This window comes from Sorex fumeus, unplaced genomic scaffold (assembly GCF_029834395.1).
Source record: "Sorex fumeus unplaced genomic scaffold, SorFum_2.1 ptg000051l, whole genome shotgun sequence".
Classification (NCBI taxonomy): domain Eukaryota; kingdom Metazoa; phylum Chordata; class Mammalia; order Eulipotyphla; family Soricidae; genus Sorex; species Sorex fumeus.
In genome coordinates, this window is record NW_026606108.1 from 40,954,190 (window position 1) to 40,968,349 (window position 14,160).

Below are 14,160 nucleotides of genomic sequence, written 5' to 3' on the forward strand. Positions count from 1 at the left end.
TAGAGAAGGGATCACTAAGAAAAAGATGGCTGGAGGAATCGGTCGGGATGGGAGATGTGTGCAGAAAGTGGATAAAGGGCCAAACATGATAACCTCTCAGTTGTCTGTACTGCAAACCATAATGCCCAAAAGTAGAGAGAGATTACGGGGAATCATGTCTCCCATGGAGGCAGGGGGAGGGTGGAAAAGGGGGAGTATACTGGGGATACTGGTAGTGGGGAATGTGCACTGGTGGAGGGATGGGTGTTTGATCATTGTGTGATTGTAACCAAAACATGAAAGCTTATAACTATCTCACGGTGATTCAATAAAATTTTTGAAAAAAAAAGAAAGAAAAAAAAGAAAAGAGGTGAATTTAAGAGCTTAAATCTCTAAAACCTGAAGAAGAAAACTAAAGGAGGAAATCTTAGTGATTTAGTGACTACAATGTTAGCAAAGATTTTTGAACTATGTCACAAAGGCAAAAGGAAAACAACTGTATTAGGACTTCATCAAAATCAAACTCTGTTTTTCAAAATACACTGGAAAGATTAAGGCAAGTCACAGAAGGCAGAAAAATCTGCATATAACCTGCAAGGCCCTGTATTTAGATTATAGTAAAAAAAATGGGCAAGAATTTTGAACAGGCACTTCAAGGCAGACAGGCAGATGGCAAATAAGCACATAAAAAGATGCTCAACATCATTATGGAAATGTAAATTAAAATCACACAGAAACGCCTCTACACACCAACCAGAATGGCTAAAATTTAAGGCTGATCATGTCAAGAATTTATAAAGAACTAGAATTCATAACGTTCCTTGTGGGAATGCAAAATGGTAAAGTCACTTTGGAAAACAGTTGGTTATTCCTTAAAGTTTAACAGATTTACCATATAACCTAGTCATTCCACTCAGAGGTATATACAGAGACAAATAAATCTATATGTACATGGGGCTGGAACGATAGCACAGCGGGTAGGGCGTTTGCCTTGCAAGCAGCCGACCCGGGTTTGATTCCCAGCATCCCATATGGTCCCCTGAGCACCGTCAGCTGTGATTCCTGAGTGCATGAACCAGGAGTTACTCCTGTGCATCGCGGGGTGTGACCCAAAAAAAAGCAAAAAAAAAAAAATCTATATGTACAAACACTGCATATGAATGAAAATGACCCAGATGGCCATCAACAGGTAACAGAATTAAACAAGAGAAAATTCATACAATGTAATACTATTAAACAAACAAGTAAGTAAAATAATGAGCTATCAATATATGTAACAAAATGTATGATGCTGAAAAGGTCAGGGTAGAAGAGTTCATACTGTATTTTTCCATTTATACAAACTCTAGACATTACATATTAATCTATAGATATAGCAAATATTTAGTCTACAGATACATCTGAGGAGGGTACAGAGAGAAGTAACTAGACTAGGCCAGTTATCAAAGAGGTAGGAGGAAATTTTCTTCCTTTTTGGGTTTTTTCCCCTGGGGGGGGGGGGCGGTTCACATACAGTAATGCTCAGGGGTTACCCCTGACTCTGCATTCAGGAATTACTCCTGGTGGTGCTCAGGGGACCATATGGGATGCTGGGGATCAAACCCAGGTTTGCTGCAAGGCAAACCCTCTACCCACTCTACTATGGCTCTGGCCCCTGGAGGAAACTTTGAAGGATGATAGACATACTAACCCTTTTTCTTTTTGTGTTTTGTTGCTTTGTTTTGTTTTTGGGCCACATTTGGCTGCACTCATAGCTTACGCTAGGCTAAGTGTTCAGGGCTTAATCCTGGCAGTGCTCCATGCTCCAGGGACTATATGCGGTGCCAGGGATTGAACCCAGGTCAGCTGAGTGCAAGGCAAGTGCCTTACCTGCTGTACTGATATTTTATCTTGAGCACAGCAGTGGTTTCACAAACTGTGCATATATGTAACTACATTTACAATTTATTATACTAATTGTACATCAATAAAGCTTTTTGGTCACACCCAGCAGGATTCAGAGGCTATTCCTGGCTCTGTGCTCAGGTGGCACTCCTGGCAGTGCTCAGGGACCATGTGGTGCTGGTACGAAATGAGGGCCTCCCACATGGAAAACACGCGTTCAACTCACCGAGCTCTCTCCAACCCCTCAACAAAGCTTTCTAAAAATGAGGTAGTGGCTGGGGATGCAGCTCAGTGCTAAGAGTGAATGCCTGGCATTCTCAAGGCCCTGGGTTCAATCCCCCAACACCAGCACTGCCCCTATCATACCCCCCAACATACACACACACACACACACGTATCTAAATGGTGTAAGGTACACACAACAGTTAAGACCACTGAAATAAAGTGTAGAATAAAAATGAAGTAAAAACTTGTCTTTTTTCATTTGATCCTAAAATTCTAATATTCAAAAAAGAGGAAAGAGGACATCCCTGATCTGAGAAAGTCTACTTCCAAGGTATGCCTCTTGTTTTTCTGTGATCTTTAGGACCAAGACACTTTAGAAATCACTCTTTATTGGGTCCTTAAGGTATGCTAAATCATGTGAGAGGCCCAGATTCTGGCACCGTTTCCCAAACAACACCAGGAGGGACCCTGTGCACCTCTGGGTGTGGCCCCAAAACAAGTATGTTAGGTCTGGAAAGAAAATATAAGTGCTTGCTTTCACACAGTAAGTCACAGAATCAGAAATCCAGAAAAGAATCCAGGACATACTAAATTGTACCTACACTAACACCTGGGGGTAAAAAAAAAGAAGCCAAAGGGGCAGAGATAGTAGAGCAGTTAGGGAACATGCCTCACAATTTGATCCCAGCACCACATGACATCCCTACCCCAGCATCACCAGGTGCAGTACTGGAAGGCCCTTAATATCATGAGGTGTGGCCCCTGTAAGCCCCAGCACCACATCTCTGGGCTCCTGCATTGAACGACCAGCTGGCTGAGAATCTCCCGTAGGGTCCCCAGGTCTCCTGAACACCACTTGGGACATCCCTCCCCCGCTGAACAAAATGCTGAAGTAGTTACTGCCAAAGGACACCCACTTATAACCACCACTGGCAGAACTTCCCATCTTACACCTAAGAACATCAGTTTGTGGCCAGGGACATGGCTCAAAGGACTGTGCACATAGTATGCACACGAGAGGCCCGGGTTTCATTCCCAGCATCACCTGATTCCGCAAGCACTGCTTGGAGCTAGACCCACGCAACTCACCACAGGAGTGAGCCCCAGCGTTGCCAAGTACAAACACAAAACAAACAAAAGAAATGCTATCTTTGGATTCACTTCCTTTATGCTTATACTTCTTACAGTCCCCTTATCTGTTCTTTGCCCCTTCTTGGGGGAAAAAATTTAAGCAAATATTTAAAGGACAAACTGACATTCTAATTGCCAAGGAGTCAGGTACCAGAGAGCTAGCTTGGGGGCTGTAGAGATAGTAAAGATGGGTACGGTGCTTGAGCTGCACGTGGCAGATGAGGGTCTGATCTCTGGCACCATATACAGTCCCCCAAGTCCCCCAGGAATGATCCCTGAGCACAGAGGAGTAAACCCTGAGCACATCCGGATGTAGCCCAAAAACAAGAGAAAATAGAAAAACGAAAAAACAGAACTAGCTTCTTTCATCTTTTCCCTCTAAGTCACTAAGGCATAGATTCTGGTGTAACTCCTTTTTACCACTTTAGCTATTCCAAGATCCGGAATTTGTTGAAAGAAATGTCTAATAGGGGGCTTGAGCAATAGGAGAGTGGACAGGGTGTTAACTTGCATGCCATCAACCCAGGTTCTATCCCCAGCACCCCATATGGTCCCCTGAGCATCACCAGCAGTGATTCATTCATTGGTGCAGTCAGGAGTAACTCCTGAGCATTGCTGGGCAAGGCCCCAAAACCAAAACCAAAACAAAACGAAAAGCAAGAAATGTCTAATGCAAACTTTTCTGCTACTCAGCTATATAGCCACATGCTACCCTTCAATCCTTTGAAGTTTACAGCCCACAACTTTAAGAAGGGACTGCTGCAGTGAGTGGGTGTTTGGACTTGATGACATTTAAAGTCCCTTCCAAATCTAAAATTTTAAAGCTACCATTCATAGCAAGCTTTAATAATGAAAGATTCTCAAAGCTGAAAAAATAATGATTCACTCAGCTACCTTGGAGTTGGTGGTAAAATTAGTTAAAATATTGCTCTCGATATTCCATTTTTCCTTCAACAGTTCTTTAACTTTATAATAAACTCCTTGATTCTAGGGCCAGAGGTAACACAGCAGTGAAGGTGTTTGTCTGACATGTAACCGACCCCCTCTCCAGAGGAGCACGTGGTCAAGTAAGAACGACCCGGAGTGATTTCTAAGCAGAGCCAAAAGCAGCTCTTGAGCCCCACCAGGTAGGCCTCCTTCACCATTCATTCTAAAAAAGTTGGGAGGAAAGGAGGTAAATTAAGGGGCCAGAGAGGAAGTAGAGGAAAACCTACCTTGCACAGTGCTGATCCCTGAGCACTGCACGGAGGCCTCCCCAGAACCATCACCTCCCTCAAAAAAGAGAAAGAAGGATCTTTTTTGTTTGGGGGCCATACCCAGTTGTGCTTACGGGACCACATGTGGTGATGCAGGGGATTGGAAGCTGGGTCAGCTGTATGCAAAGCAAATGCCTTAACCTCAGTACTAGCTCTCCAGCCCAAACAGACAGACAGGCAGGCAGACAGATAGGCAGACAGACAGACAGACAGACACAGACACACACACACACACACACACACACACACACACGCACATTTGCAGTGTGGGAGGAAACTCAGGGACTCACACATGTGAGAGGCATATATTCTACAACTGACCCCCAACCATCCTGGAGAGTTTATTTTGGTTGTCATGCAGTTAGTTCAGCTGAGACATAAAATGGAAGCAAATATTACCAGCATACACATACTTTTCGTTTCCACATAGTACTCGATTTTATTTTCTGAAATAAGGACTACCAGCAATGACCAGTCTCTCTTTAAAAAATAAATAAATAAATAAATAAATAGGGGCAAGAGAGATAGTCCGGCAGACAGGGTCCTTGCCAGGGCCCTTGCCTTGCATGCAGCTGACCCAAGTGTGATCCCTAGTACAACAAGTGGTCCTCTGAGCTGGCCAGGAGTGATCCCTGAGCACAGAGTCAAGACTCAGCCCTGTGGGGCTGGAGCGATAGCAAAGCATGTGAGCATTTGCCTTGCACGCAGCCGACCCGGGTTTTATACCCAGCATCCCATATGGTCCCCCGAGCACCACCAGGAGTAATTCCTGAGTTCATGAGCCAGGAATAATCCCTGTGCATCGCCGGGTGTGACCCAAAAAAGGAAAAAAAAAAAAAAGACAGCTCTGAGCACAGCTGGGTGTGGTCTAGGCCTCCTCCAACCCCGAAACAGAAGGCTAAATGTAAGAGGGCAGGGGTATTGCTCCAAGGTAGGGGACATATGCACAAAGGGAAAAGCCAAATATGAGCCAATTTGCTTAAAGGATTCTTTGGTTTTTGTTTGGGCCACACCCGGTAATGCTCAGGGCTTACTCCTGGCTCTGAGCTCAGGCATCATTGCTGGTGGTGCTGGGGACTGCACCCTGGTGGGCCACGAGCAAGACAAGCATGACACGCAAAGCCACCTCCTGCATTATCTCTCCAGCCCTGATTCAAGTGTTCTTTACCTTTCAAAGTTATTTTCTAAGTGTTTGGTTTTTGTGGGGATTGAACCTGGGGCCTTACTGGTGCCAGGTGAGAGCTCCATTGCTGAGTTGAAGCTCTGATCCTCCATTTTCAGTTTTACGAAACTGGTATCCCTTTGAGGGCTGGAGTGATAGCACAGCGGTTAGGGCATTTGCCTTGCACACAGCAGACCCAGGTTCGACTCCCCGCATCCCATGTGGTCCCCCAAGCACTGCCAGGGGTAATTCCTGAGTGCATGAGCCAGGAGTAACCCCGGTGCATTGCCAGGTGTGACCCAAACAGAAAAAAAAAAAAAAACAACTTGGTATCCCACTTCTACTAAGAGTGATCCGTGAGTGCAAACCAGGAGTAAGTAATCCCTGAGCATAGCTGTGTTTCCCCCACCACCCAAAAAAGCAGGGGCCGGAGTGATAATACACTGGGTAGAGCCTTTGCTTTGCACACAGCCAACCCAGGTTTGATCCCTGATACCCCAAATGGTAGCTGGAGCCTGCCAGATGATACCTGAGTACAGAGCCAGGAGTAAGCCCAAACACCACCAGGTGTGGTACCCAAAACAAAACAAAAGCAACTAATGTTATTAATCCAAATAGCCAAACTATAACTATTTTAAATGTAATAAATATATAAATATGATCAATAAGATGTTCTATGTGTTTTATACTTATATATATTCTACGCATAAAGCTTTCAAAACCTAGTGTTTGATTTATACCTGCAACACATTTCAATATGAACTAACTATTTCAGTAAAACCTGGTTTCTTGGGTGCCGCCAGAACAAGGCCTGACATAGATGACATTGAACTCAGAGCCTCCAATTTGAGTCATATCTCTGGCCCTACCCAGTATTTCTTGTTAATATAATTATAACCTGTTCTTCCAAACCATTTGTGGCATAACCTTATCTTCTAAGTGTCTATTACATTTCACTGAAAATGTAACACTATCCAAGAATAACTTGGCAATCCATTTATAAAATACACTGAAGGCCCCACGGGAGAAAAAATGATTATTCTATCATTAGTCTATACAGGAAATAAAATTAATCTACTCTGACCCATATCCACCAACAAAGTTCAATTACTTCACATGAATTACTATTTTCTTAGCTTTTATAATAAATATTAATTTACAGGTCATAAAGTATTCTGCTCCTTTTATGCAAGTATGCCAACAATATGCCGATTCTCCAGAGATAATAGGTTTTAGTTCTAATGAGGCATTTCCTCAGATTCTCTCCTCTAAGGGAGGCCGACACATACATACAGCATCACCAAGCAGATCCCTCAGCTGTCTCCTTAAACATAAGGACGGACTGGAGTGATAGCACAGCGGGTAGGGCATTTGCCTTGCACGTGGCTGATGACCCTGGTTGATTCCCAACATCCCATATGGTCCCCCAGCACTGCCAGGAGTGATTCCTAAATGCAGAACCAGGTGTGATCTGAGCATTGCTGGAAAAAAAACAAACAAACATAAGGACAGGCGGAAGAAGGACAAAAATTTACAATTACCATTCTGCCTTTTCAAACATCTCAATAACATTCCAATGGCTCCTTGTTCCTTCCCAAATGAAGTAATTCTCCATGTTTATCAACTTAAGGTAAGGTAAAGGTAAAGGCCCTCCCGTTGATCGTCGATTTGCTCGAGCGGGCCCAGTAACGTCTCCATTGGAGACTTTGTTGTTACTGTGTCTGGCATATCGAATACTCTCGGTAGCTTGCCGGGCTCTCCGAGAGGGGCGGAGGAATCGAACTCGGGTCGGCCATGTTGGCCGCTTGTAAGGCGAACGCCCTACCCGCTGTGCTATCGCTCAACTTAAAAAAAAAAAAAAAAAAGACGTGACTCCTTTAAAACTCTGCTGTACAAACCTTTGTTTTCTGAAACTGCTGGATCAAAATTAATGTCTTTGGGGCCAGAGCAATCATACAGCAAGTAGGGTGTTCGCCTTGCACGCGGCCGACCTGGGTTCGATACCTGGCATCCCATATAGTCCCCCAAGCACCGCCAGGAGTAATTCCTGAGTGCAAAGCCAGGAGTAACTCCTGAGCATTGCTGGGTGTGACCCAAAAATCAAAAAATAAAAATAAAAAAAACCCAAAAAATTAATGTCTTTTGGGGGGTTGGAGAGATAGTACAGAGGGTAAGGTGCCTGCCTGCCTTACAAGTAGACAACCCAGGTTCAATCCCCAGAACCCCATATGGCCCCAAATCTCACCAGGAGTGAACAAAAAGTCAGGAGTAAGCCCTGAGCACCATCAAGGCATGACCCAAAAAAGCAAAAAAATAGATTAAGAGAAGTAGATATCTGCATGAATAAATCCACTTCTTTCATACTCTTGACCTTTCTTAATAATCTGTTTAAAATTCTGCCTGGAAAAATAAATACATAAAATTCTGCCTGACATCCTTCACCTTTGACTATTCTCATTTTTAACAGGTAGGGGTCTAGAGCTAAACATGAATATTCTCACTATTTCTTTGCTTTGAGAAGGGCATAAAAGAGCAACAGAGTACGTCCACACAGGGACCAAAAATTAAACAAGATTTTTAAAAATTACACTTCTACGCTTTTGAATTTGACACTAAACTCATGTTTGACAAAGTTATGCCAATAGGTAAATCAGGGAGCAATGTTCTTTCTTAGAATGCATCAATTTCTTGCTTGCCAGGGAAGACCTGGGATCTATAAAATGTAGGAATATTCTGCAACCTCTCCTAAAGTCTGAGCTGTACTTATTTCCTTTATACATGTTTCAGAAATCAGTCTACGTGACACCCACATTCATCACTGCTGAAAAGTCAGAAAACATTCTGTTCATTAAGAATTCTCATTTTCTTTCATCTTAATGATTTCCGAAAGGAACTGGAACAATGCTGAAGAAAGGGTATGTATGTGGCTGAGAGGAAGACAGGCTTACAAAGAACCCAGGGGGAATACCAGGGAGCTTGGCTCTGCTCATTCCAGTCAACATAGTAACAATCACAATGTTTTTTTCTTTATAATTATTTGTGTTTGTTTCTGTTTTGCAGGCCACACCCTTGATGCTCAGGGGTAACTCCTGACCCTGTACTCAAGGTACAGGTGGGCTTGGGGAACCAAATGGGACGCTGAGGATCAAATCTGGGTCAGCTGCACGCAAGGCAAGTATCTTACCCGCTGTACTGTCTCTCTGGCCCACGATCACACGTTTTTTTGAAAAAAGGATGCCCCCAACCATTGCTCAAACTTGGACTCCAGGGCTGGAGAGTGCTCTCCTGAGTGCAAAAGCAGGAGTAATCCTGAGTACCTGGGTGTAGCCCAAAACAAACCACAAAAAAACAAAACAAAAAACCCCAGAAAACTTAAGACTCCATCTCCTTTCTAGAAAAAATACTTCCAAGTAAATAAGAGCAGATCAGGCAATTGGAGAGCTCTATGATCTCAACTTAGAACCTACATAAACCTGAAAACGTAAGTAGTAGCTAACGGGATTAGGGACCCACTCAGATGAAAACAAAGATATTTGGGAACCAAAAATCCAACCAATGTCATTTTGTGAAGTAGATTCTTAATAGAGCTCCAGAAATGACACACTCTAGAAATGGTGGAGTAAAAGAAACTATTTTGTGTTTGCTTCTAGCCTCTATTTCCAGAAAACCAAGCCTTGGGTAACAAAAGTACACCAACAATCTGGCCCGCGCCACCCACCCACATGTACATACAGACACAAAGAGAGGTAGATTACAGCGCGCCTCCCAAACTCTCATTTCCAGAGTTCTTATTTTAAAAAGCAAGCAAAATGGAAAAAACAAAAAGGCAAGTGAAATGATAGAATATTCTGAAATCTTCAGGTATGCTACAGTTTCAAGAAAGAGACTGAGCAGCACTGCTTTCCTGGAAACGTTTCAGTTCCTCAGCTACGGAAGCCAAGGTCCTCACCTCCTATGCTGCGTGATTTCTTAAAATTCAGCAGGCTAAGGGTTAAGAACAACACCTCTGAAAGAAAAGAGAACTTGGTTTAGCTCCACCCTTTCTAAAGCCAATCTTGAGCCAAATCCACTCAGCATATATTGTAGACAAGCCAAAAAAACAGGTGAAAGGAAGTTGAGCTCCCTCAGGTATGTCACCTTACGGTACCACCCACTTAGTCGACTTCACAGATTTGTGACACACATCAGTGTTACAAAAAAGCCTATGTAAGATCCTATTAAGGATTTGACAACGTTGATAAGCCCCAGTGGTCACCATACATGAGCAGGGATAGTAGAAACTTGAGTGAGAAAGACCAAATGGTACCATAGAAACAAAACAAAAACAAAAAGATTAAAAAAAAAAAAACCACACACACACCAGAAGGAACTTAATTCTTAGAAGGAAAGGAGAGGGCTGAACCTTATCCTAAAGAAAGATATGAACATGTTGCTTCAATCACCAGACAGGGAGGATTAACACCACCTTTAACCCCGTATTTCTGGGGAAAATACAAAACAAAACATGATCACTAGATAAAAACAGACAGTGACTGACAAATCTTAGAGTCACTAGAAGGGGCAGTAAGGGAGGTCTGGCTGGCCAGAGACTGAGAGACCTGGGTCACTCTTTTCACTGATCCTCTCCACATCTCAACCCTCGAGGTACCAGAGTAACATTCTCGCCGTGTTCCATCACTTCATCAGTTTACCTCCTAACCCAGAGTCTGGGTCAGTACACTGAGGGGAGGGGATAAGAGGAAAGAAAAAGAGATGGAAAGACTCAGAAACCTTCTGATTGGCAGAAAGCTACACAGTCGTGGGGAGGCAGAAAGAAGCATCTGGAAGGGAGGACAAATGAAAGCACAGCTACAACTAGCAGCTCTTTCCCTCCTTGCAAGGTGCTTTCAAAACTTTGAAAACTTTCACAGCCAAAGAGCCAACAAATAGCTCCCAGGAGGGAGAAGACAAGATTTAGGGCGGGCAGAGAGGTAAAAGAAACACGACCGGTCTCTGAATGGCCATATTCCTCCGGAGTCCAAAGGAAAGGCCTTGGCACCTGGGCAGAGCCGGACTCCCAGACAGGTAGGAAAAGGGATGCCAGCGAGTGGCCCGGGGGCACTGGAGGTGGCAGATGGGCTGAGATGACTATCGTGGCGGGGGGTGGGGGCGGTGGGGTGGGGGGAATGTACCAAGAGCAGGTCGGTTAGAAACTTCTCCAACGTGCAGCCCAACTTCCTCCCCACCTCGCGAGGCGTTTCTGCCCCCGGAGAAGTTCTAACGCCCCTGGCAAGCGATCCGGCAACGGGGGCGGAGGCAGGGTCTCGGGATGGGGAAAAGCTGGGCAGTGAAAGGGCCGCCACGCCCGGTGACCACGGGGACCTGGGCAGGCACCCGGGCAAGGACGAACGTCCGCGGGAGGCGGCGGGGAGGGACCGAGCCAGGTAACATTCCTGAGGGGAAGGATTATCAGGTGACACCGGGCTGCGGGCCCAGAGCTGGGGACAGGGCGGGAGGAAAGTTAGCAGGTGAAAGGGATCAATCCCGGGGAAGGAAGTGACCTTTAGGAGAAGGAAATACGAGGATACCAAAAAAAAAAAAGACAAAACACAGGGGGCTGAGGGTTGGGGCTGGGGGTGAGGAGGAAGCTCGGACTCCGATCTCTCCCTCAGGAGCCGGCGAGAGGGCGTGTGTGGATCACCCCGAGGGAGAAGAAAGGAAGTGGGGTTCGGGGGGAAGAGACGGGGGCTGCGACCCGCCGGGCGTGCAGCGCTGGGGGGTGGAGGCGGCCGGGACACCCCGGCTCCCGCGTCCCACGAGCGGGAGGATGTCGCGCTGAGGCGCCGGGGACCGATCCCAAGGAGAAAGGGAGGCGCGGGGGCGGCTCCCCGGAGCCCCCCGAGACACGGGCGTGCGCCCCCCGGCCGCTGGGGGTCTCCCAGCTCCCGGGGGCGGTTAGCCCGCCGCGCCCGAGCCAGCCCGGTGGGAGGGACACTCACAAATTTCTTGGATTTGCCGCCGTCGCCGCCCGCCGCGGGCAACTCGTCAGGACTCCGGCCCTTCTTCTTGTCCCGGTTCCCGCGGCCGGGCCCCGGGCCCCCGCCGGGTGGGTCCATGTCCAGGTTCGCGCTGGCCCGCGCCGCGTAGCTCCCGCTGGGCAGCTCCGAACTCACCCGCGGCCGCCGCCGCCGCCGCCGCCCAGCACCTCCTCAGCCCGCCGCCGCGCCCCGCCTCATTAGCATGCGGGCTGCGCGCGCCTCATGAATATACAATGACGAAGCCTCGCTCCCGCCCGCCTGCCCCACTTCCGCCCAGACCCGCAGCCCCCACCAATGGGGGGAAGGAGGGGGGCGGGGGAAAGCCGCGGAAGCGCGCTACCTGCCCGGCGGGCCTAACCATTCGGCCCCACGTGGGGGGGTGGCGAGTGGGCGGTGCTCTTCTCTGCAGCCGGAGTGGTGACCCCTGGCGGCTGGAGCGGAGAAGGCGTCCTGCTCCCACGCAGAGCCAACTTGGCTTGTGTTTGACCCTCTTACACCCCAGATGCAGTTGTTAACTGAGCCAAAAAAAAAAAAAAAGGAAAAAAAAAATCGCCAGAGATACTGTTATCTTGGCAGAAAACAGTGTTGGGCTTTCCAAGGATAATAATGTTTTGTTTTGGGGCCACACCCAGTGTTGCTCTGGGCTTATTCCTGATTCTATGCTGGAAAAAGGCGCTACCATCTTTTGAAAGATATGTGACAAGATCAAGTGAACAGGGCAAATGTTAGATAGGAACTCGACTAACACAAGTTAATTATCTGATTATCTAGTCAATTATCAGGCCAGCTACTCTGTAGTCTGTTTCTAGCCTGGAGCACTGGTTAGGGCCAACATGGGCCTAAACAGTGCTTCCTTACCATCTACTATGCACTTGCTCTGCACTAGGTACCATTGGTCCCACTTCCTGGAATTTCTGATTTTATTTTATTTTATTTTTTTTTGTTTCTCGGGCCAAACCCGGCGATGCTCAGGGGTTACTCCTGGCTCTGCACTCAGGAATTACTCCTGGCAGTGCTCAGGGGACCATATGGGATACTGGGAATCCAACTCGGGTAGGCCACGTGCAAGGCAAACGCCCTACCTGCTGTGCTATCGCTCCTGAATTCTAACAAAACCATGTCATAGATTCCATTGATCTCAGCATTTCACAAATAGTGGGAGTGACTTGGCCAAGGGCAAACCTTTTTTTTCCTTTCTAGTTTTGGGGCCACATCCTACAACACTCAGCAGTTACTCCTGATTCTATTCAGGGATCAATCCTTGGTGGTGCACAGGGGGCCGTATGGGATACCTGGGATCAAACCCGGGTCAGCTGTGCATGGCGAGCTGATTACCCACTGTACTGTTGCTTCAGTACCTGAACTTTTGAAAAAACCTTAATTAGGGCCTGAGAGATAATATAGCAGTAAGGTGCTAGCCTTGCACTAACTGATCTGGGGTCAATCCCCAGCACTCTGTATGATCCCCAGAACGCATCAGGAGTGATCCCTGAATAGAGTCAGGAGTGAGCCTTGAGACAGGAATGAGCCTTGAGCACAGCCAGGTGTGGCCCAAACATTCCTCCTACAAAAAAAAAAAAAAAAGATAAATAAACCAGGTTAGTCTAACTGCCACCCCATTGAACAAGGATTCCCTGACATATGCCAAACTTGGGCAAAAAGAACGGGAGTACTCCAAGGATATGTTAGTGGCTTGATTTTCCCTTCAACAATTTAACTCATTCTCCCACCTGTATCTGTCCCAAGTTTTAATTTTATGGACACCCACGATAACAGGACTAAATTACATTGACCAGAGCTGCAAAAGGGAATGTTATTTGAGGGTAGAGCCAGTGACTCACTCCCCAGGACTCCCAGGTCTCCGTCTAGGGCTTCCTTGTGACAAGGACTCTTCAATGTGGCCTGCTGGAAAGTTGCATCCAACAATCCAGCCGACACTTTAAGCTCAATTTGTCCAAACAGTTCAAAAGTCCCTTACTAAGCTCTAGTGGAAACTCGACAGAGGAAGGAAGGTGCGACCCATCTATTACTCTTCCTCTGGCCCTACTGTCTCCATGTAAGTATTCCACTCCTAACAGAACAGCAACCTCCTTCAGGGAAGAGTGCATGCTTGTGGCTGCTTACGTTACCCAGCATCCTTCTTAACACTGACAATTTGGACAATGAGCAACTACCTATACTAGGCCCTGTGCTAATAGGCACTTGCCATATTTTATTTTAGCGCATCTTCAACAAACAAAACTCCAAACACCAGACTTCGAAAACCTGAAGTCACTTTCTCCTCTTCTCTTCAGCAGATAATCTGCAAAGCCTTGCCTCTTTAACTCTTTAAGCTCTGTATCTACAAGAGAACCTATGGAGTATACATAAGGCCTAGCGTGAGATTTCTGGGCTGAGTGAACGCCAATGATCATTTTCATTGTGTACATCCTGTCTGTTCCCTTTTCCTCTCCCTTTATTGTATGTAAGCAGCTGTTAAGAAAAAATATTCCCCCACAGGCAAAAG